Source organism: Puma concolor, chromosome B4 (assembly GCF_028749965.1).
Source record: "Puma concolor isolate L17-30 chromosome B4, mPumCon1.1.hap2, whole genome shotgun sequence".
NCBI classification, from domain to species: domain Eukaryota; kingdom Metazoa; phylum Chordata; class Mammalia; order Carnivora; family Felidae; genus Puma; species Puma concolor.
In genome coordinates, this window is record NC_141673.1 from 80,995,419 (window position 1) to 81,019,763 (window position 24,345).

The window sequence follows — 24,345 nt, forward strand, 5'->3', positions numbered from 1 at the left end:
AATGGCCCCATGTCCAGCTACAACCATATTACTAAGGAAGAGAGAGAGAATAAATCTTTGTGGTCCATTAGTATTGTTCTGCCACAAATGACTTCTGATTTTCCGGGAAAAGGTCCAAAATCCTGATGGTCCAGAAAACACCACGGAGTCTTCCCTGTTCCCTGCCTTCTTCAGTTCTATATTATATGACTCTCTTACACATTCTTTACATTCCAGTCACATTCTTTTATTTCTTCTAATATACTATGTCAACAGACTGAAAAATCCATAAATACAGGATCTTGTCTATTTTACCAAATGCTGCATTCTCAGTGCCTAGAACAGCAACTGACTTTATAAACCCTAAATAACTAGTTAGTAAGTGAATAATGAAGAGTCAGGTCCTGTGCTTAGTATGTAAGAAGATAACACTCTTTGGTTCTAAATCTTTAAAGTGGTTCCTGGGTGGTCTCTTATCCAATCAGTCATCCAGATAGGTAAATTTCATCTTCTGAAATTCTCTTAAACATTTACTTTTTTCCTCCTTTGCTTGCCTGCATCCTTTCAACAGGATACTTACTATGTTTCTAGATGTCCACTTACCCTCCTAAACATTATATTGTCCCCTCTGCTAGCAAAGTAATGTACCTAAAAGTCAAAGATGATCACCTGGTTGGTTCTGTGTTCAAAACATTTTGGTGGATTCCAATTATCCTCAGCATAAAGGTCAAACTTTTTAATCTGACTTGAGAGACACTCCATAGTCGATTGATTTCCATCCTCTCCAGACATACCAAAATGTTTCTATTAACTTGGTTATGCCATGATCTCTTATTTCTGGAACTTTGAATATGCTGTTTCCTCCGCTTGGAATACTTTGGTCATTGTTACCCTCAATTCCCCAACTCATCCTTTATCTGCTAACTCTTCCTTAGGCTTCAGGTATTGGCCAAGATGAGAGTCTCTCTAGGCAATCTTACCTGATCTGCAAGTGCATCAAAGATCATTATCAAGAAATTAAAAAGACAACCTACAGAATGCAAAATAAATATTTGAAGATCATATAACTGATAAAAGTCCAGAATAGGTTAAGAACCTATGAAACTTAATGAGAAAAAGACAAACAACCCAGTTAAAAAAATGGGCAAAGCGCTTGTTGTGGTCTGAATGTTTGTGTTCCCCCCCCAGCAAATTCATATGTTGAAATCCTAACCCCCAACATAATAGCATTAAAGCCTTTGGGAAATACTAGGTCATGAGGGAAGAGCCCTCATGGTTCAGATTAGTGCCTTTATATAAGAGGTTCCAGAGAATTTCCTCACCCTTTCCATCATGTGAAGTTACAGCAAAGAGACAGCCATCTAGAAAACTGGACTCTCACCAGATACTGAATTTTTGGCATCATGAACTTAAACTTCCCAGCCTCCAGAATCATGAGAAATAAATATTTATTATTTATGAACTACCTAATTTATATTTTTGTTATAGCAGCTCAAACAGGCTAAGATAGTACTCAAATAGATATTTCTCCACAGAAGATAGATGAATGGCCAACAATCAAATGAAAAATTGCTCAGCATTATTAGTCATTGAGAAAATGCTAATCAAAACCATAATAAGACACTACTTCACACCCAATGGCATAGCCATAATGAAAAATAACAAGTGTTGGCAAAGTTGTGTAGAAATTGAAATGCTTGTACATTGCTGGAAGAAATATAAAATGATTTGGCCACTGTGGAAAGCAGGTTGGCTGTTCCTTAAAAAGTTAAAGATAGAATTACCATATGAGCTAAATATTCTACCCCAAAGAATTGGGTTTTTTTATTTTGTTTTTAAATGAAAACATGTACACACATGTTCATATCATCACTATTCACAATAGCCAAAAGTTAGAAATAGCCCAAATGTTCATCAATGGATAAATGGATAAATAAATCATGGCATATACATACAATGGGATATTACTCAACCATAAAAAGGAAAAAAAGAACTGATACACAATGCAATATGGATGAACCTCAGGAACATTATGCTAAATTAAAGAAGCCAAACACCAAAAGTCACATATTATATGATTCCATTTATATAAGATATTCTGAGTTATGCATATTTAGAATGAAAGAATGTAAGGAGCAGAAGTAGTCTCTATAGGAACAATTCAAGCTCCCCAGGAAGGCCTGTCTTCTGTCCTGACTTGTGTAAGCACGTTGCAGGGAGTATGGCCGGAGTCGCAAAAGATGAGTCCACAAATGAAGTACAGTTAAGTGAAGGTCCTCATACCCAAGTCAGAATGAGGCCCCGACTCCAGAATGAAGTTTCTGTTTATTAGGATAATTGCTAAAGACTATGTGCATAAAGTCAGCTAAGCAAGTGTGTTAATCAACCTAATGGTTTAGCTTTCCAAGGTTGAATTTTGAGTTAATTGGTTTCTATAACACTATGAAGGGTCAGGTGTGAAGGAGGATCCGGCCCTGGACAATGTTAACGGCTCTGGGCATTCCTTAGGAGCTGCAGCCATGTTCAGCTATGTAAATGTGTCCTAAGTCCTTGCACCTTCTCTAGCCCTTCCATTTGGAAGTCTTTTCCTTTGATGATTCTCTCCTGTATCTCCCACATAAGCAGTAGTCAACAGAAATGTTTGTTTGCTGAATAGAGTAATGCAGATACTTTTAGCAGAGAGAGCACAGTGTTGGTCATATCCATATTGAATAAGGTCTCCCACTCCAGAAGACAGACACTTTTGTCAGGATGTCCAGAATATTTATTGGATATTCTTGAATATGTATTTAAGAATGTCTAATTTTTTCCCACAATCATGAGAAGCAGGATACACTAAACAGAAACAGCATTCTTTAACAAGTAAATAGGGACAATTGGTACAAAGAGAAACATAATAAAACAAGGACAAGTAAGCCCATGAAAAAGAAGCATAAAACTTAACACATAGAAGAGTGTTCCTCTTAAATACACATAAAAATAACATGAAGAATTTTTTTTTAATTATGATCCCAGACTGCACCACAAACAAATATCCAGGGTGGACCCAAAGCATCAATATTTTTTTGTAGATTCCCAGTTGGTTCCATTGTGCAATTAAGATTGATTATCATTAGAATAACAAGTATCATGGCAAATATAGTTAATCAAACTATGATTCAAAAGAAAAAAAACAATGATAGTTCAGAATGGCATTATTAGCCATGAGCAGCTCCATTGATCTTCTCCCCAACAAAACAACCAAAACTGGTGAAAATTATAAAAAATAATGATTTAAAGTACCTGGAAAGTATCCTAGAGGTATACAGCAAATGGAGAAATACTTATTCAAGAAAATATACTAATTCTTGGTAAGAACAGGAAGGGTCTGTGGCATTTGAGCCACAATCTGCCCTCCCCCTACCCTCAGTTCAGCATCATAGTAGCTATACTCTCACTGGGTGCAATCAAGAACACAGGACTTCCTCTCACCACAGCTTCCAGTCTAGAGTTATAGTTTCTCTCTAGGAGAAGCAGATTGTCAGTATTTCTTATTATTTCTGGAGAAGCAGACTGTCAATATTTCTTCTTTTTCTTAACTCTGTGTTTCAGAAGCTCTATATCAGGCAGGTACAGCTGAAAGGTCTGGGCTCCCTTCCTCTACCCAGACCCAATTTGTAGGGTAGAATCTCTACCCAAATGCAATATTAAACTCTAATAACCCTTGCCTTGGTCACTTGTAGTGCAGGGCTGCATACTGGGAGAGGCAAGAAAGCCAAATGTATATATCCCTCTATTTATAGGGCAAAGGTATCACTCTGAAAGAAGTGGGCCACTGTCCCCACCACCAGCTCCAGAGCAAAGGTACAAAGGTACTTCCCAGGAAGAAGAGGCAGGTCATAAAAACAAATAATTCTGTTGCTCTCCTTAATGGAACTAATGTTATCTGAGATAGAACACAAAAAAGTGCAAGCTTATGGGTACTGTTGAAAAAAAAATTGAGAATTTGGTAGCAAGCAATTGAGAAGAGACCTGTAGCCCCATGGTACCCACAAGCAAAACAGTAGACAAGAGAGAAAATTAAATCAAGAAAACCAGGAAAAAGTACAACTGACAAGAACCATATGGTGGTCCGAGCAAGTACCCTCAACAAGTACTCCTGCAAAGGGGCCTGAATTTGGTTGGATCAGAATGAGGAACAATATGCGCTACAGGCTGTTGTTAGAAACAATAGACCTATCACTTAGCAATCATTGAGGGCTGAGCGGGGTATAGTACCAACACAGGCAGAAGGTCTAGAAACCTAACAGTCAGGTCAGGAAAAGATAGAGTGAATGAAAGCCCGGTGAAAACAACTGTTGTCTCCTGGGGAGAAGGGTCAGAATAAACATGCACATGCCTAAGTCTATGCCCTCTAGGGAACAACATCAAAAGCTGCACATTGGTATGGAAATAAATTTTACTGAAATAGTCCAGCCATGTCACTAAACATACAAGCCAAGAAAACAACACAAAAACAAGGCCAGAAAACAAATAAACCACGAAAACAGCAAAAACAAGACCAGAGAAGGATAGAGTTTATAGAACGCAGCATCTAGAGTTGCTACAATATGTTGCCGAAGTCAGTTTCCACAAAAAATTGAGACATAGACAGAAACAGAAAAATGTGATCCATATACAGAAAAGTAAAGCAGTCAAGAGAAACTGCTTTTGAGAGAGCCCAGATGTCAGTTTTTGCAGATAAACACGTAAAAGTAGCAATTATACATATGTTCAAAGAACTAAAGGAAAACATTCTAAAAGAAGTAAAAACAGAGATGATGACAATGGCTCAACAAATAAAGAATAGCACTAAAGAGAAATTATTTTTTAAAAGAAACCAAAAGGAACTTCTGTAATGGAATAATACAATAAATGAAGTGACAAATTTATTAAATAGGATCAACAGTAGATTTGAGTTGGCAGAAGAATTATTATAAATTTTAAGGGGATTATGAGAAGCTAAGATTATTTTGAGGCATTAAACAACTACTAATAAAATAACTCAATAAGATATGGTGAAAAAATCAGTAAAGGAATGAAACACTACACTAGAAATTTTCACTTACTGCAGAAGAAAGCAGTAAAAGAGTAACAGAGGAGCTAAAAATTCATGAGACATAGAAAATAAGCTGCAAAAGAGCAAAGATAAAGCAACCATATTAATATTAATATTAATATTAATATTTTTAATATAATTTATTGTCAAATTGGTTTCCATACAAGACCCAGTGCAACCATATTAATATTAACACTAAACATAAATGATTACACAATCTAATCAAAAGGTAGAGTTATCAGACTGGATTAAAAAAACAAGATGTAACTATATACCATCTAAATGAGAGTAATTTAGATTCAAAGATGGAAGTAAGTTGATAAGTAAAGGTTGAAAAAAGATATTTCATCTATAAAGCAACAATGAGAGACCTAGAGTGACTACCCTAATATCAGGCAAAACATGCTTTAAAAAATTTGTTAGTAGAGACAGAAAAGGACATTTTATAATGTTAAAATGGTAAATCCATCAGAAGATATAATAATCATAAGCATATACACACCAAAAATACATGAAGCAAAACCTGACAGAACTGAAGGGAGAAAGAGACAATTCAATGGTAATAATCTAGGACTTTAATACTTCATTTTCAGTAATGGGTAGAACAACTAGGCAGAAGATCAATAAGGATATAGAAGACTTGAGTAACACTATCAACTACCTATAGCTAGCAGATACCTATAGCTCCACTCAAACACCACAGAATAATTGTGGTGATAGTCGCATGACTCTGTGAACTTATTAAAAACCATCAAATCGCACACTTTCCATAGGTTAATTTTATGGCATTTGAATTTGATGTCAATAAAGTCATTTAAAAAATTTAAATAACACATCTTCAAAAGAATAAGAGAAGATCTCACATTCATGGTATAATAATGAGAGGTTATAATAAGAACCAACAAGAAACCACTTGGATGAGGAGTTAGTATACATACAGGACAACCCAGCATTTCTCACAGCCACTTAATAGTAGTTCCAGAATAAGAGCGCAGAAAGAATTGAGGCAAGGATAAAATCAAAGAAACAAAAGAAAAAATTTCCAGACCTAAAGCCCAAATCTTCAGATCCAGAGAGTCCACCAAGTACTGAGCAGGATGAGTTAACCAATATTTACATCTTCAGGTACTGAAGATTAGTAGCACTGAATATAAAAGACCGCAGAGCAATTAACTTCATAGTTCAATGGAAATACAATTTTGAATCTATAGCCTTAGACCTGCAGTATATGCTCAGAATTTTATTATCTACTTTCTATAAAAGAATGACACAACAAAAAGTGAATCCAAAAGTACACTTATTTTAAAAAGCAAGAAATTCAGCAAAACTTTTCTTTTCCATATATAAAATTTTAAATTATTAATTTTTTACTTAAGGCCAATTTTTAATATCAAAATCCAACAAGGGGATTGCAAAAAAGGATAAAATGCTGGTTAATTTAATTCATAAACATACTTGCAAAAGTTCCAAACAAAATATTAGCAAAGTAAATCCATCTATCTATCTATCTATCTATCTATCTATCTATCTATAATAATGCATTACTTTTTGTTTTTTATTGAGATCAAATATATGTAACATAAAACTTAACCATTTTAGGTTTATAGTTCAATGGTATAAAGTGCATTCATGTTGTTGTGTAACCATCTCCACCATTCATCTCCAGAACTCTTCTTATTTTGTGAAAATGAAACTCTGTACCCATTAAACAATAATTTCCCATGACCCCCTTTCTCCAGCCCTAGGCAACCACCACTCTACTTTCTCTTTCTTTTTATTACCTTTTTTCCCCTCATACACCAGCCTCTGGTAACCACTATTCTAGATTCTATTACTATGAGTTTGGCTTTAAAGAAAATTCCACATATAAGTGAGATCTTGCAATATTTGTCTTTATGTGGCTGACTTATTTCATTTAGCATAATGTCCTAAAGTTTTGTCCATATTGTCAGAAATGGCAGGATTTCGTTCTTTTTTAAAGCTGAATAATATTCTAGTGTGTGTGTGTGTGTGTGTGTGTATGCACCACATTTTCTTTATCCATTCATTGCTCAGTATACTTATCATTAAATCTAAATTGGTGATGCATAACATAAAAATAAAACAGCATTTTAATTGAAAATCAAAAGTGATTTCAACATGAGAGTTCTTGGACAAAGTAAAAGCACAATATATAATATTTTTTGTTTTATATGTGGTATAATATTAAATCAAGACATAATAGAGAATATAATATTACTGGAAGCTCTCTACCTCTTCAAGTATCCCATCCTCAGTCCCTAAAATAGAAATTTTTATCCTCTCACAGAAGTTCTGAGGAAATTGTTGTAGAAATGTTCCAGGATGTTCTAGAAAACATTCCATCATTCAACCTCCCACCCCAACTTTTCCCCACAGAGCTATGTATCATTAGGAATCATAGGCCCAGTATCTAGAACCCATAAATATGTTGGGACTGGAAAACAAAATTAGTTTTTTCCAAAAAAGTAAAACTGAGAAGTTGAAATTTTAGTAAATGTGTAATCATATTCCTAACAACATACCATATATTAACTTTATTAATTGTTAAGTATGATATTAAAAAAATAATTACCTTTGGAAATTTATAGATTAACTTTTTTCATCTAATTGAAACACCTGACTCTGCATAATGATTGCCAAGACATCATAGCTGAGTACAAATTAAGATTTATTCGGGACTAAATACTTTCAAAATCAAAATCACACACAAAAATTTTTTTTCAAAAATTATAAAGAGGGGGCACCTGCATAGTTCAGTAAGTTAAATCCGACTCTTGATTTTGGTTCAGGTCATGATCTCATGGTTTGTAGGTTTGAGCCCCGTACCAGGCTCCAGGCTGACAGCACAGAGCCTGCTTGGGATTCTCTGTCTCCCTCTCTCTCTGCTCCTCCCCACTCTCATGTTCTCTCTCTCTCTCAAAATAAATAAATAAACTTTTAAAAAGTTATAAAGGAAAAATGTATATAGAATAATTGAATATGCTTAAATCCATTTGATTTGACATATAGGAGCCTCTTAAATAAAAGTTGCCAGGACCTGCAAAGGTTTTAAAACAGCCTAGAAGAATCTGATTCCTGAGGCTGGGTGGAGGTCACTGGTGGTTTAGTGTGCTTACTGCTGAGTCTTTTGGTGTTACTACTCTATCTCTTGCTCTTGCTGCCTCTTCTCTCTCTTTGAGTTTGGCCTGGCACAAGTTGATCCTGACTTCTCTGTTGCCATAAGGCTAGCACACTGTTTTCCTGTTGCCATAAGGCTAGCACACTGGGGCAAGCCTCTTGCACCCTGCTCCTCTTCTAACAGGTGGGAATATTCCATTTGTGGTGAAAGAGTAGGAAGCTTTGTTTCAGCCTCAGACCCAACTCAGCTCCTTCTCTAATCCAGTTTTACCAGCCTTGAGGTAAATACTATGTTTTAATTGCTACAGGATGATGCTATGTCTATTTCTCAGTGAGTGCAACATACAGAAGAAAAGGGATAAAGGATTAGACTCCTTCAGTATTCTCAAAAAAAAAATTTTTATTCAATGCTGAGTATATCTATAAAATAGTGGAAATGCGATATGTCATTTCCATACACTAGAAGGAAAAAAATATGTAACAACAAAAAAAATGAAATGTTTCAACAAAAAATACAAAACAAGAAAGCATAGGAAACAGGAGACATAAAATAAAATGTTAAGAATAAAGCCAAACAAGTAAAAAGTGCCACTTATTTTTATCACACGTATATATTAGATTGAATAAATGTAAGGAGTATTATTAGATCTACAAAGAAAAGTTTTACTGTATTCAGTAAAAGAAGAACTGTGATTTCATGAAATCACATAAAAGTAGGCAAACAAATTGAAACCAATTAAATCATTGTATTCACTGTCCTCAATACAATTGTAAATCAACAATTCAAAAGGACTAATCAACAAATACCTGCAATGAAACTTATCAAAAGAGTATTATATACTATTTTTTTCTTTGGGATGGATAGCAGTTATAGTACATGTAAAGAGGTCTGGCAAAACAACAACATATCTAAAAACTAGAGAACTCTTTTAGTGTAGTTCCCTTAATCTCATCACACCTGTGCTGCTAAGTATCAGCTCGAAAATAAATTTGGGATGCTTTCCCAGACATTCAATTCAACGAAATTGTGGTTACAAGAACTATCCTCAGAATTTAGCACCAAATTCCATGACAAGAAAATGATGTGATATGTAAGGTAATTTTGACATAATCTAGTATCAGTCCTTTGCCCTTATGGAGGGCATGGCATGGTAGAAATCACATGAGTTTGAGAAACATTCTAAGTTTGAGAAACATCCTGGTTCTACCACTCCCAATATGTGTCCTTGGGTAATCACTTAGCTTTTCTGAGCCTCCATTTCCTCACCTATAAATAGGGTTAGTAACCACTTACCTAATAGGTTTTTTATGAGAATTAGATAAGCTAATGTGTGCAAAGCAGATAAGACAGTACCTATAATAAGTGTGCAGCAAATGATATTGCATTCATTAGGGCTGCCATAACAAAATACCATACGCTGGATGGCTTAAACAATAAAAATTTATTGGCTCACAGTTCTAGAGGCTGGAAGTCTAAGGTCAAACTGTCAGCAGAATTAGTTCCTTCTAAAGGTTGTGAGGAAGAATGTTCATATACCTCTCTTTAGCTTGCAGATGGCCATTTTCTCTTTCTCTGTCTTCACATTGTCTTCCTTTTTCAAATTTTTTTTTGAGAGAGAGAGTGCATGTGTGTTCAAGGGAGGAGCAGAGGGAGAGAAAGAGGGAAAGAATCTTAAGCAGGCTCCATGCTTCATAGGCTCCATGGAGCCCAACTTGGGGCTTGATCTCATGACTATGAGATCATGACCTGAGCAGAAATCAAGAGTTGCACGCTTAACTGACCGAGCCACCCAGGCACCCGCCACCTCCCCCTGCATATTTCTATGTCCAATTTTCTCTTTTTTATAGGGATACCAGCCATGTTGGATTAAGGCCTACCTTAATGAACTTACTTCAGCTTAATTACTTCTGTAAATACCCGTTCTCAAAATAAGGTCCCATTCTGAGGTACTGAGGCTTAAGACTCAAATGTATGAACTTTGAAGACACACAATCCAACCTGTACCACAGGTATCTTTTATTATTATTCTTTCCAACTGTTCTCATGAAATGGAGGAAATCATTGTTTTAAGTCAGGTCAGAATAGGCCAATGTAGTATAAGAAAAGAATACAGAGCTCTGAGACTCCTGCATATGAAGATCAATTTCCTCCCCTAACTCTTTCACCATCTCCCCTCTGCCCACAAAACACTCTGCTTGGGATGCCACAAAACCAAGGAAAGCCACTATAGATGAGAATCCCTGCCTACTGCAGAACTCAGGCCATTTCTCTTGAGTCATCTTGGTAAAGGCTGGCTCTAATTCTATTTGTATATGGCTCAACCTCAAACACCAGCTATAGATGAGTACTTTAATTTACACTGGTGAGTGGCATTTGTGGTCATCCTCCCCTCGAGAAACCTGACACTGCAGTTTCTGGCAAAGAGACAGCTATGAGTATGTCTTTACTTAAAAGTTTTCCTTAGTAAGAGTGAATGAGCCCTCTCATAGGAGAAAGTTCATTTAAGAAATCTAGGCAATGGCAATGTATAAAGATATATGTCATTACAATTTATTTAGGAATATGTCTGTTGTGGCAAAGTATTAGCCACAAAATCATAGAGAATTAAAATGTTTTTCCATGGACAAAATACCGATCCACTATGAGAAGAAAATGGCAAACCTCAGTGCTGTTGATGATAAACTCTCTCCCTCTTTATAAATAAGCTGAGAAGCCCAGGGCAAAACTGAAAATTCACGCAATGAACTCAGACAGACTTAAATTTCAGATCTTCCCTGGTGGCCAACATATGAGCTGTCTGTATTCAGGGTGAAGCCTTTTTTTTCCTTCTTTTCTTTGGCAAGAATACTGACTGTTGGATTATTTGCCTTGCATATTTTTAATACCTGAACCAGCTTATATAGAATATCTTTAAACAGATATGCATTTATCTTCAAAGAATGAAGTACTCACTTGCCTGGATAAACGAGAAAGGGATAGCTTAGCTCTCAACCCTTCCCAGTTTTTAGTAAAAATTACGAAGATTTTCTTTATCCTGTTTTCACTTCATTAGTAGAATAAGGAAATGTATGGAGGCCTCTCCCAAAATGGGACCTCTCAGTGTGACTGTTGCTGGAGTCTGGTTTGCTGTACAAACACCAAACTACAAAATCAATTACCCAGTATGTGTACCCCTTACGTGTTATACAGACACAGGGAGAGAATGACTGGAAAGAACACAGACGTTGGATTCACATAGGCTCTGGTCTAAAGCTAACACTAATTTATCAGCTGTACCCTTGGGCTAATTGCTTAACCTGTCTGAGCCTGTTTCCTCAATTCTAAAATGGCGTTTTGGGGAATAGAAACAACTGTGAGTCCCCAAAAGCAAATGGTGCAGTGCAAAGTGAGAGAAAATGCTGTTTCTAAGGAGAGAGCTAGAGAGTAGATAAGTTGGGCATGCTCCTGCTCAGAGGGAGATTTTGTCAGGGGTGAAATGGGTGAGCCCTGAAGCTAGAGAGAAAGACATGACCATCTGCTGGCATAGCTGTGTCCTGGAAAGCATGGCAGTCCCACTCACATGACAGTCTCATTGGATTTCTGCATTAACCCTAGGACAGGATATCATCATCCCCAACTCGCAGAGGCTAAGTGAAGTTAAATCAATTACCCAGAGCCACAGAACTTATAATATGTGGAGCCAGGAATTAACAGTGTCTGTTTGATTCCAAGACTTGTGGTTTTCTTTTTTTTTTTTAATTTTTTTTTCAACGTTTATTTATTTTTGGGACAGAGAGAGACAGAGCATGAACGGGGGAGGGGCAGAGAGAGAGGGAGACTCAGAATCAGAAACAGCCATCAGCCCAGAGCCCGACGCGGGGCTCGAACTCACGGACCGCGAGATCGTGACCTGGCTGAAGTCGGACGCTTAACCGACTGCGCCACCCAGGCGCCCCAAGACTTGTGGTTTTCTATAACACCAAACTACATTAAATAGTAACATCAATAATCACAATAGCAGTCTTGCTCCTGCAGAATCCAAAGGGAAGATGGACCTCCATCCCTAGGTTCAGCTTCCTTAGCTCAGGCCTTGCTCATGTCCCCGGCATCTGCCCTCCTGCATGCTGCTTCTGTCTGTTACCTGATGCTCCTAACATTGTGTTTCTCCATCTTCCCAGCCTGACATTTGCCCTACCCAAGCTCTTGACCAGAATTTCACGTCTCTCTTTTGCTTTCACAATTCTTTCATTCTTATTTGGCCTCTAGTGCTGCCAACCAAGTCCTGATTCTGACAAGTTTTCTGTAGAAAAGTAAGAGAATGAGGAAAAGACATTGAACCAGAGGAAGGGTTTTATTACATCCTCTTCACTGCATCCTCCTTGTGACCTCGATTCCTTTAAGAGACTATACATGAGTTCCTAGTCTGGGTTAGGGACTTCATCACAAATTCTCCAAACCCTCCCTGCCTATCCCTACCAGAGCCCTTAGCAAAGCCTGCTGGATCCCACTAGTTCACATGCCTGTCTTCTCCCACCAGAGTATTAGTGCTTGAGGGAAAATATATATCTTACCCATCATCAGCTTCTTAGCACTTTATATGGCATCTCACACATATGGCATCATCACACATCGTCACACATATGGCATCTTATACACAGTAAGTATTCAATCAATACTTGTGGATATCAAACAGAATTGAATGAACCAGTAGACAGTTATACAAGTAAAGCTCCAGAAACATTATAATTATACATTATGATTTATTCCCACAGATTTTTAATGTGGTAACAAGTGAAGTTATTTTAAAATGACTTTGGTGATTGTGTTTTAAGTAGTTTAAAGATAATCTAAATTCGAAGAGTATTTTGTGAATGGCAACACTTAAGAAGTTAGGAAGCTGAGTTCAGAATTTTCATCCAAAATTTATAATATTCTGGCTTTTTTGCCATGAAGCAAACAAAACTCTGATTTGCTTAATGATAGTGTTCTTAGTTTAATTTGAAGAAATTTCCAGTTTATTGTCATCTTATTTCCTTCCCTCTTTCTACCATATTAAAGCTTTTTATCACTGCTTGTCTTAGATATTCTCCAAATAATAGATGCAACATTATCCAAAGTTTATTCAAACTTATCTGAACCTTTTGGGGCTAGAAATTAGGTGGGAACTGTTTTCTTCGTGAGATTTCCAGTGCTTTTTGGCTTTGAAAGGCTGGAAATGCAACAAGAATAGCTTTTCTTGCGGTATTTTGGTTTCTACTCCCAACCAAAATCAGGAAGTGCAGAGATGCACAAAAATTAAAATAAAGGGGAAAAAGTTAACTCAACTTTTTGAACCTTAAACAAGATTCAGGTTCAATTTCAGTTTAAGGCAAAGGTTCAACTAAGATCTTGTTTTATCCAAACCACTTGGCCCTTCCATTGAAATAAGTGGTAGACTCACATATGGAATTCTCTTCTAATGTAAGGATAAAGAGAATTGTTGGTATGTAGAATCATTATGTTAACAGAATGTTCTGTGATATTATGATTGTGATGCGACAGTTCTATAGGACAGTGGCTACAGTGAAAGCACATGGCCTTACAAGTGCAATTTTAACTTCTCAGAGCTCATCTTTAAATATATATATAATATTTTATAGAACAGGACTCCCATAAGATGAGTTTTGCCCAGCCTGAGTTTGCCATTTTTCTTTGGGTACATAAAGATAAAAGGAAGGTTACTTTGTTATGACTCTGTTTAGAACCAAAAGTTGGCTTCCGCATGAATCTGATTGGTTAATGAGTTGATCAGGAAGACTGAGAATTCTTGCCTAGCCAGTGAAAGGTTAGGGTGAATGAGAGTTAAAAAGCAATTGATCAAATCATTAGGACAGTGACTGTTTAATTTCTTGAAATTGTATTTTATTTTTCAAGACTCTAAAGTTTTAGAGAGCACCAAATGCTCTCCATATACAGCCAAGAACAGTAGGGATTTATGAATGGGAGGAAAACCAGATTTGCTATAAACTGTGAGTGGATAAAAACAAGATTCAAACACTCAGAAATAATTGGTATCCCGAGAAGAGTCTTCAGGTTAGATTTATTAGCTGTTCTATTACTGGAGAACAACTTGACTACAGGAACCTATTTGCCTGATAAGTGCCAAAGGAAATAAGTAGAGCTATTTTTCTCTTAGACTGTGTCTACATGAAAAAGAAGTTGGCCAAACAACAAGCCAAGTCACTCAATTCACTTAAGGAGCGTCCATCAAACCAGTTGCCTGGCACAGAATGCTCACTTTTCAAGTCGTTGCATTGGTGTCACTTAGATGCTATCACAATCAAATGTCTACGCAGATTGGAGTTTTAATGAGAAACAATTTGTAATTTGAGACTTGTCTGGGTTTTGACAGCCCTGAAAAAGGATGCTAAAAAGAATGATTGCCTCGATTATACAACAAACACTCATAGCCTCTCAGTACAAATGCCTACTGAGCTTTGTTTTCCCATTTGATATTTTGACCTTTATCATAGTCCCAAAACATTTAAGTGACAGCCATTTAAGGTATGTTTGATATTAATATCTTATCTTTTATGGCTTTGAATAAGGGATCCCTGTTTACACTATTTTGTACAACATGCTAATAAACTGTCTGAAATATGTTTTCCAGGCCAAACTACAAAGATATTTGCTGAGATATATAGATATGTTGCTTAATCAAATATCACCAACATTTTCAGGGTACTTGCAGATAATATTCTTAATGGTGTTTTGAGAAATTTCTTATGATTTAATGTGTTGAAAATATTTCAACAATCTTTAAAGTGCTATAAAAATGTAAGGCAAATTATCAGCATCTATCTTCTCCAATTTGAATACATAATAATAATCTACCAAATCAAGTTGGAGGAAACCCCACAGCAGTGCCAGATTGAAAAATAAGAAGTGGCATAATTTTCTAGGGGGAAAACATGGTATTGGTAGACAAGAGGAATCAGCCTTTTGTCTCGAGTTATTATACAAAAATAAAGACCGATAGTTTGTGTTGGGGTTGTCTCAGAAATATATAGTATCTTTGTGCCAGATCTAAAGCAGAGGGAGTAAGTACCAGGTAAGCAGAGGAAGTTCCTAAGGACATCTAAACAGTGGACAAGTCAGGTGGACACTCTTCATTTCTTGACGACCCCAGGTCCACTCTATGCAGCTATGACTTTGGACTTGCTTTAAATTTCCTGACACTGTGTGGAAATGGAAAGTAGACCTTTTGTAGAACTGCCTTAAGTGCCAGGTTAAAAAGATGCCAGACTTTTCAAGGAAAGTGGATTTCCCTTGTGTGTTCTGGCTTACAAAGTCTGTCTCTTTCATTTTAGGAATAAAATTGTCGCACCTTCTAAATAGCAGAATAAGCCAAACTCAACAAAGTCCTGTTTTTCTGTGAATGATCGTGACCTGTCCCCTGAGAAAGGGAGTTGGGTGGGGAATATAAATGTATAAAGAAGAAGAAATAAGATTAGCTCATATTATTGCAGTAAGCATTTCATCTGTCCCCTATCTGCCTCCATTATAAAAAATTTTTCTGATTCAAGATACAAAGTGCTGGCGAGTATAGCATTATCTTAGATGTCTCTCTATTCAGAATGGAGACTGGAAAGAAAAACCAACGGAATTTCCGCACCCATGTATATCTCAAAACTAACCAGAGACAATCCCTTTTTTTTTTAATTTTTTTTTTCAATGTTTTTATTTATTTTTGGGACAGAGAGAGACAGAGCATGAACGGGGGAGGGGCAGAGAGAGAGGGAGACACAGAATCAGAAACAGGCTCCAGGCTCCGAGCCATCAGCCCAGAGCCTGACGCGGGGCTCGAACTCACGGACCGCGAGATCGTGACCTGGCTGAAGTCGGACGCCTAACCGACTGCGCCACCCAGGCGCCCCCAATCCCTTTGAAGTAAAGAACATCTGAGTTTCTTTAAACAATCAACCTTAGGGGGGAACCCAGAAACAATATCGCCCAGATATAATGATGACTTTGTGATAGTGATGTCTTCCTGTTTAGAATAAGCCAAATATAAAGTCCCTATCCACAAAAATCATCAACAAAGTATCAACTTCATTGATACTTTATACTTCACATTGTCATTCATCTTGTCATTCATATATATATATATATATATATATATATATGTGTGTGTGTATATATATATATGTATATATGCAGATCTATACATTATTGTATATGTATTTGTTATATACACATATTTTTGTACATGCATTTGTTATCATAATTGATCCATAGTTGTCTCTAAGCATTTACCTGCTTTTACCAGGAAGGTGGGAAAATAGAAGAAATTAATAATTATTAAAAATTAATAAAAATTCTATAAAACCAAATGAAACACCACAACTTGAAATGAAAAGTCCTTCAATATCTATTTAATCTTCTGCCATGTGAAATCAATATGTCTTAATTTTTAAAACATTGTAATGGAAAAAATCAAATGGTGACCTTTCTTTTGCTATTGAAGTTAATAACCATGTCCCACTGCCCCACAGCTATTCAGTGGTATTAGAAGAATACAGAGAAGGAAATATTTTCTAAGATGACTGTGTTGAAAGGTTGTAATGGAGTTTAATACAGTTTTGGAAGCTCACTTCCACTTATTTTGTCTGGTGTGTGTATGTGCATAAGATCAGGTTACTGAGAAAGACAAAGAATGAATGATGACTAAAACATGAGGTGGGAAGGCGGGGAGTGATGAGGGCAATTGGTGTAGCCAGGAGAGATAACTTAAGATATTCTGGGATAGGGATATAGCAAATGGTTGATGGACAGAGGCAGCCCTTCTAACCTTTGGGAAGAATCATTCCCACAAGTTCAGTCAATCCAGATCCCACTGACAATTTTTCTCCCAAAGGCCTGTGTATCTTGTACGGGCCTCTCCTTCAACACTTTTCACACTGTTACCTATATTGGGGTTGTTTGTCTCGTCATCATGGCCATGAGCATCTCAAAAAACCACATCAACTAAATATTTGTGTGCACCTAATTTTTTTCATGTGTGTAAATTCATTAAATCAAGAAAAATATTTTAAAGAGAGTAATGATGCTTTTTAAGCAATGTGGCTTTAAAGTGTATAGCTAAACAGAGCTACTTCCCAAGTGACAATTCCTTGAAAAAAAAAAAAGACAGCATCACATATTTCTCTTTGATTGACCACTGTCTATCTTTACAGAATACATATGGAAAACGTATTTGGTGAACAAAACTTAGTTCCATTTTAATATTTAATTATTGTAGAACAGCTAGTCTCAAAGTATAGTCTGGGTCCTCCGAGGGTCCCAAGATCCTTTCAGGGGTCTAAAGTTTAAAAACTAATCTTGTGTGGTGCCTGGGTGGCTCAGTTGGTTGAGCATCCAACTCTTGATTTTGGCTCAGGTCATGATCCCAGGGTTGTGGGATGGAGCCCTACTTTGGGCTCTGCACTGAGCTGTGTGAAGTTTGCTTAAGATTTTCTCTCCCCCCCCCCCCCGCCCTCTCTCTTTCTCTCTCTCTCTTGGGGCACCTGGGTGGCTCAGTCAGTTAAGTGTCTGACTTCGGCTCATGATCTCACGGTTTGTGAGTTTGAGCCCCACATGGGACTCTGTGCTGACAACTCAGAGCCTGGAGCCTGCTTCAGATTCTGGGTCTCTCTCTCTCTCTCTCTCTCTCTCTCTCTCTCTGCCCCTCCCCCACTCACACTCTCTCTGTCTCTCAAAAAATAAATGAATGTTAAAATTTTTTTTAAAAGATTCTCTCTCTCCCTCTGCCCCTCACCGACCCCCATCCTTGTGTGTGCATGCACTCTCTCTCAGAAAACAAACAAAACAAGCAAACAAAAAAACCCTAATCTTATGATAATACTAAATGTTGGTGTTCTTTATCACTGGGTTGACATTTGCACTAATATTGCAAAGGCAATGATGGATAAACTGCTTGTGCTTTAGCACACATTAAGCAATGACCTCAAACTGAATAAGTAGCTATGTTGTTCACTTTACACACTGGAAAAAAAGAAAAAAAGAAAAAAAAAGGCAGTTTCACTTAAGAATGTCATTGATAAAACAGTAAACATTTTATATTTTATTAAACCAACTCCTTGGATTTTGTGATATTTGTTTAAATGGGAAGAATTCATAAAGGCATGTCTGCTGCATATCAGAGTATGAAAATTATCTCAAAGATAAGCTCTTCTGTGATTTTTAAAAAAATTACTAACTGAATCATCAGCTCTTATTTACAGAACACTATTTTTACTTGAAAGACCAATTTATACACAAATTTTGACTATTCAGATTTGGGCATTTGGTTGATAATCTTTCAAAAAATGAAAAAAGCAAGTGAGACTGTCACAAATGGAAAACAATAGATAGTTTTATTGCCAGTGGTTTTTCCCACCACTGATAGATTTATAGCTTCCTTACACTTGAAAGCTTCTCAGATGAAGAAGGCAAAGTTATTAATGAATGTGATTTTTTACATCATGTAATAAAATGGGTCAACATTTGGAAGATCTGTATAACTCAACAAACCAATTTTCTGTAAATGACCAATACATGATGATCCAAGATCATGCATGTGTAAAAAAGCACAAGATTGACCACCTGATTTTAATATAATAGAGTATGTTTTCATTGATAATAGCTCCAGATTCTATATAGCACTAACCTTTAAGAAAATACCACTTGTCACGTTTGTATATAATATCAGTGAACAGCCCTAATTATCTGAAAAGTTTGTAAAATGCTTTGCACTTTTCTGACTTCATATAATTCAACGAAACAACCTATCGCAACGGATTGAATACAGAAGCAAATATAAGAATTTAGCTATCTACTGTGAAGCCAAAAACTGGAAAAACTTGAATGCTTTTTTATTTATTTTTGAGAGAGGGAGAGAGCACAAGGAGGGGAGGGAGGGAGTGAGAGAGAGAGAGAGAGAGAGAGAGAGAGAATCTGAAGCAGGCTCCAGGCTCTGAGCTGTCAGCACAGAGCTGGTCACAGGGCCTGAACCCACAAACTGTGAGATCATGACCAGAGCCAAAGTTAGATGCTTAATTGACTGAGCCACCCAGTTGTCGCTATTAAGTCCGAAATTAAACAGATTTGCCATAGTATAAAATAATGTCAATCTTCTCTCTAATGTTTTTTGTTTTAAAACATTATATTTCATTAAAAATGTTATTTGTACTAATAGTTAATGGGCTTCTTACTGTTATTTGAAATGAAATAAATATTTTAAACTTTCTTAGTTTTAGTTTCTGTATGTTAAAAATTGATATAACCTACATCAAACAAAAGCACTGTGTTGTCCTCCCTAATTTTTAAGAGTATAAAAGCATCCTGAAACCAAAATGTTTGAGAACTGCTGCTGTGGAGAAAGGAGGGGACAGGTTTGATCTCTAAGAGAACCAGAAAATTGAGAACTTTTTGCCCGTAATTTATTGGTCAAAAATAATAAACACCTTAAAAAGTTGAAAGTTATATGAATATAATCACATGTTAAATTCTGATTAGCACAAAGTTTTGAACATGAGGCTCTTCATAAATATTTTAAGACATCTAATACACCGTAAAACAAACCTATCTTTAAATAAAAGTAACCAGGTATTCCATTCCAGTTCAAGAAATCCTCCGTAATTCTTTACTGTCACAAAATGGGTTTAGAGATTACTTCCTCCCTTTTTTGTCATCTCATAAATTTTGCAAGTAAGCTTTTAGCATTAGTCCTCATTTGCAAATTAGAAAGGCTTAAGCTATTGACTTTCAGAATACCAGTCTCCCACTATAAATCCTGGTATTTCTTTGGACTTTCTCATTTCTTCCCTTCCTTGTTCATTCCCAAACTATTTATTGAGCAACTAGTCTCAACTGAGCAACATGCAAGAAGTTAGAAAAGGCAGAAACCACAGGACTGCAAGAACCATAAAATGGTTAGCAAAGAATACACACAACAATGCATAAGAGATTGCCTTTAAACGTGGAAAGGTTTCTGGGCAGAATTTGAATATAAATTCATTTTGTTGTTATACTCAAGTTTTCCAAAATGATTGCCTCACACTTGAAAACCTCAGTATGATGTGATGGAAAGCCTTAGAGGGAGTTAATCAAGGAACACAGGGTTCCATGCCATCGCCAGACTGGCATTACTCCCTTCCCTTGCACCTACACATGATCACTTCCACTAGTGCTCTACCCCATGTAGGAGGTAGTGAAGTGTCCACTGTGATTGTGAAGACAAAATATATGGATTCTATTTTCATACCTCAAATTTGTACTTATTTTAAATAAGTACGCAGTGTTAGTTATTTTAGCTAAAACAACTTACAGGCTTAGTTTTGGCAATACTCTTACATACCTGGGGAGTGCTGCCTAAAAGCCCAAATGCTGCAAAAGTCATAGTGCATTTCAGGCACTCTCTGTTTCATATGGCACCAATAACAAATACCGTTGGAAAGCATTTTCAAAGATTCCAGGTTCTCTTAAGAACTCCAAGTCTAATTACCAAGCAATCCGGAAGGTCTAGAAATATTTATAGCTATTTGCTTATGACATCGTAATTTCCAGCCAATTACAGAATAATTACACAGGGCCTTTTGCTTTTGTACCTGGAAAATGAAATGAACATGCTAACTACTATACATATTGGCGAGCAATGGGATGTGCGTGCAGTGAAGAAGCATTCCCTTTGTGTTTCTCCTTCTTCTTTTTTTTTCCTAAAAAACAACTCATGGCCAAGGAGTCATCTTTCTCTATTACAGCAGAACCCTGTGCACAATCTACATGATACTCCTTCCCCATTTTCTCCTTCTCCTGAGTGTTCAGTCCCATCACACCCACACAGGAACATCTGCCTAGCTTCAGCACCCCATCTGCTACTATTAATTACCACGAAGGAATGCTATTATGCACCATAACCCAGAAGCAGCAAGTATCCCAGAGCACACACAAGGAAGGACAAGAGTCAACAGCTATGAGCACAGATCACGCTGACTCCCAGGAATCACCCATAATATGAGTCACTCATTGACGATGGAAAGAAGTAAATAGGATTCTTCTTAGATTCTCGGCTGAACCATTGTTGTCAGTACCTTAGAGTTTTCCTCTCTGAAGATGGCTTGGTTATTTTTTTAAAGTTTATTTATTTATTTTGAGAGAGAGTGAGTGCATGAACAGGGGAGGGGCAGAGAGAGAGAGAGAGAGAGAGAGAGAGAGAGAGAGAGAATCCCAAGCAGGCTCCATGCTGTTAAGTGTGCAGCTCCACACAGGACTTGATCCTACAAACCCAAACCATGAGATCATGACCTAAGTCAAAATCAAGCATCAGAGGCTTAACCAACTGAGCCACCCAGACACCCCAAGAAGGCTTGGTTATTTTAAGAAAAGTAAATTGAAATGGAAATCAAAGTTTGGTTCTGGCTTTGGGCACAGGTAAGATATCCCTCTGCTTTGAGAAACAAGGGACAGTGGTAGAAGAGACTTGGGACCGGGATTTAGACAGAGATGGGGTCAAATCTTAGGAGCATGAGGTTGGGAGATGTATTTAACCTCTCTGAATTTCAATACTCTTATCTGTAAAAAGAGAATTAATGTATCTGCTTCAGAGAGTTGCTGTGAGGAGTAAAAAATGGGGAGTAATCCTTTTAGTTTCTTTCCCTTTCTTTTTGGGTGTTAGTTCTCTGCTGGCTCTGTCAAAACACTCCAAGAGTACATTATATTCCCTGATGTCTCCTTTCTGCCACACCTGACAGATGGCTCTGCCATTGTAAGAATCGAATAAAATTTTAAGTTATGTAAATATTTTGTAACTGAAGTGTTTCTGTAGTTTTAATATAAGGAACTGACTTACTCCACTTAAACAGATAGTTATTGAAGACCTTCTAGGTATAAAGTACTGAACTCAAGTTCAATGGGGGAAACAGTCTTTGCTCTTTAGAAACATACAAGAGGGGATTAATACGCAGCATATACACAAACACAGTAATATGTGATGGGACAAGGAAGTGCCTCAAGAGATGTGCACATGGTGTTAGAAGAGTTCATAGCAACAAGTGCCCTAGAATGTATGTTCATGTAGCCCTTCAACCATGAGAGTCTTGAAAAGTTTCCATCTGCTCTGAACATATATATGAGTGAGGACTCCTGTAGACTTCATAAAACACTTCATTCAAAGTGGGGCTCTGCAAGTTGGTAAGTGTGGTAGAATCTCTCCCATCTCTCACTTCATTATTAGCACTCAGCAACTGTGTGGCAAATCTGCATTTGAATGTTAAAACACATTAACACAATGCTGTAGACCTTTATCCTCTCCTAGAATCAAAATATTTTGCCTTCCATTGAATTTAGGGGAAAAAATGGTAAATCTATATTGCTCCATAAACAGTGCAGCACAAAGTCTGTTGCAATTCTGTGCAATTTTCTGTAATCATGTATACTTAAGTGAAATTTACATTATCATTATGGCTGCACTATGGAAATGATTCTTTTAGCCTACAGCTATTAGAACCACTCTGGTGCCAGGACCAAGTTGTCAGCACTAGGGGAAGAAATTTCATCGGGTTTCTTTTTACACCGACACACGGCTCCTATTAGTGCTTATGCCTCTTATTTTGTTTTTTTTCCCCCAACTCATGCAGTTTGCCTCTTTGGGTGGAAATGAAAACAATTTCAAGAATGAAAAGTTTCAGTTTGTAGCTAAAAATATCCCCAATCATCAGCAGGGGAGGCAATTCCTCAGCCACTTGCAACAAAGATGACCTCTTTGCCAGGCTTGGTCTACAGCAGGAGGTATCTACTCATGAGCTCCTTTTACATGGGCTCGAAAATAAACAGCCAGCTCCCCTGGCTCACCTCCCTCCTTGAATGGAGGCAGGGAACGTTCTGTACAAGGAAATCTTTTCCCATCAATCTAGGGTCCAATCCTAAGCAAGACAACTGAAATATCTGATGTACATTAAACATTTATAGCTTTTAATAACAGGTGCCCGAGTGAACCAATTTAGTATCTTTCAACCCTGAAGACTCAGCACATTGAAAGTATTCATATTACAAAGGTGTGGCAGTGCATCAAGTTATTTCTAAAAAATAAAATAAAAGCCTTTTTTTTCACATAAGCCTCTACCTTGAATATACATCATTCCCAAGGTCACAGGAATACATTACCATATTATAAGGTACCAAGTAAGCAAAAACTTGGAAAATGAATGCCAACTCCAGGAAAAGTCTTACTTAAAATTCTCTCCTATCTTTAAGGCTGACAGTGAAACTTACACAGCTGAACTAGCACTCTGAAAAATTGAAACCACATGGTGTCCTCACCCTAGGTACCACTAGTGTATGAGAAGGAAACATGCCAAATTTGCTTTTACAAATAGAGAAATTGAGGCAAAACACCATAAGGAACTGATGGAAAAGTTAGAATTATGACCCGGGATCTCTCTTCTTAATCTCTTCAAGCTGGTAGCTTAATTGACTTCCCCAGAGTAGAGGTGGAGTGCACAAAATTTTAAATCAATGTAATCAGACGTGCAAAACTTGAACATAATTTTTTTTTGGCAAAGCAATATGGTATCTACTTTGAATCCTCATTGTGCCCAGTGTTAGGAATGTAATCTTGGTAAATTTCAGATAAATCTAGTAGTATAAGGTTTATTGTCGGTAAATTTGAATCTTTGCCATGACTCCTTCTCCCCAGAATGGCACCCAAATTCCTGGGGTACTCTAGGTTGTGTCAGTGGAGTTTGAGTGGGGCAAGGAGAAGCATCCATCATTTGATGATATGCACATTATTGAATCTATTGTACATTACTGAACATTATTGAATCCTCACTATTGTTCTTCCTCCATTTTTGCATCCACTGAGATGTCTGATTTCCCATCTGTTGAGCATATTCCCTAATCCTGACCACCCTGACAATGAGACCCTCTAAGTATTCCAGTCTCAGCATCATGTCTCACCATTTGCCATGGTCAAATATATGACGTATCTTTGGGGAAGCCTCGGGGACTCTGAGAGGATGCTTATCCGTGTCCCTTAGATACATCATGTAGCTGTTTCACTTTTTCTCTCCCATGCCATGATGAAGCTTACCCACTCCCACCCCTGGAGATTACTTTGGGGAAAGGGGAGGTCCTAATGAAGTGAAAGTTTGGC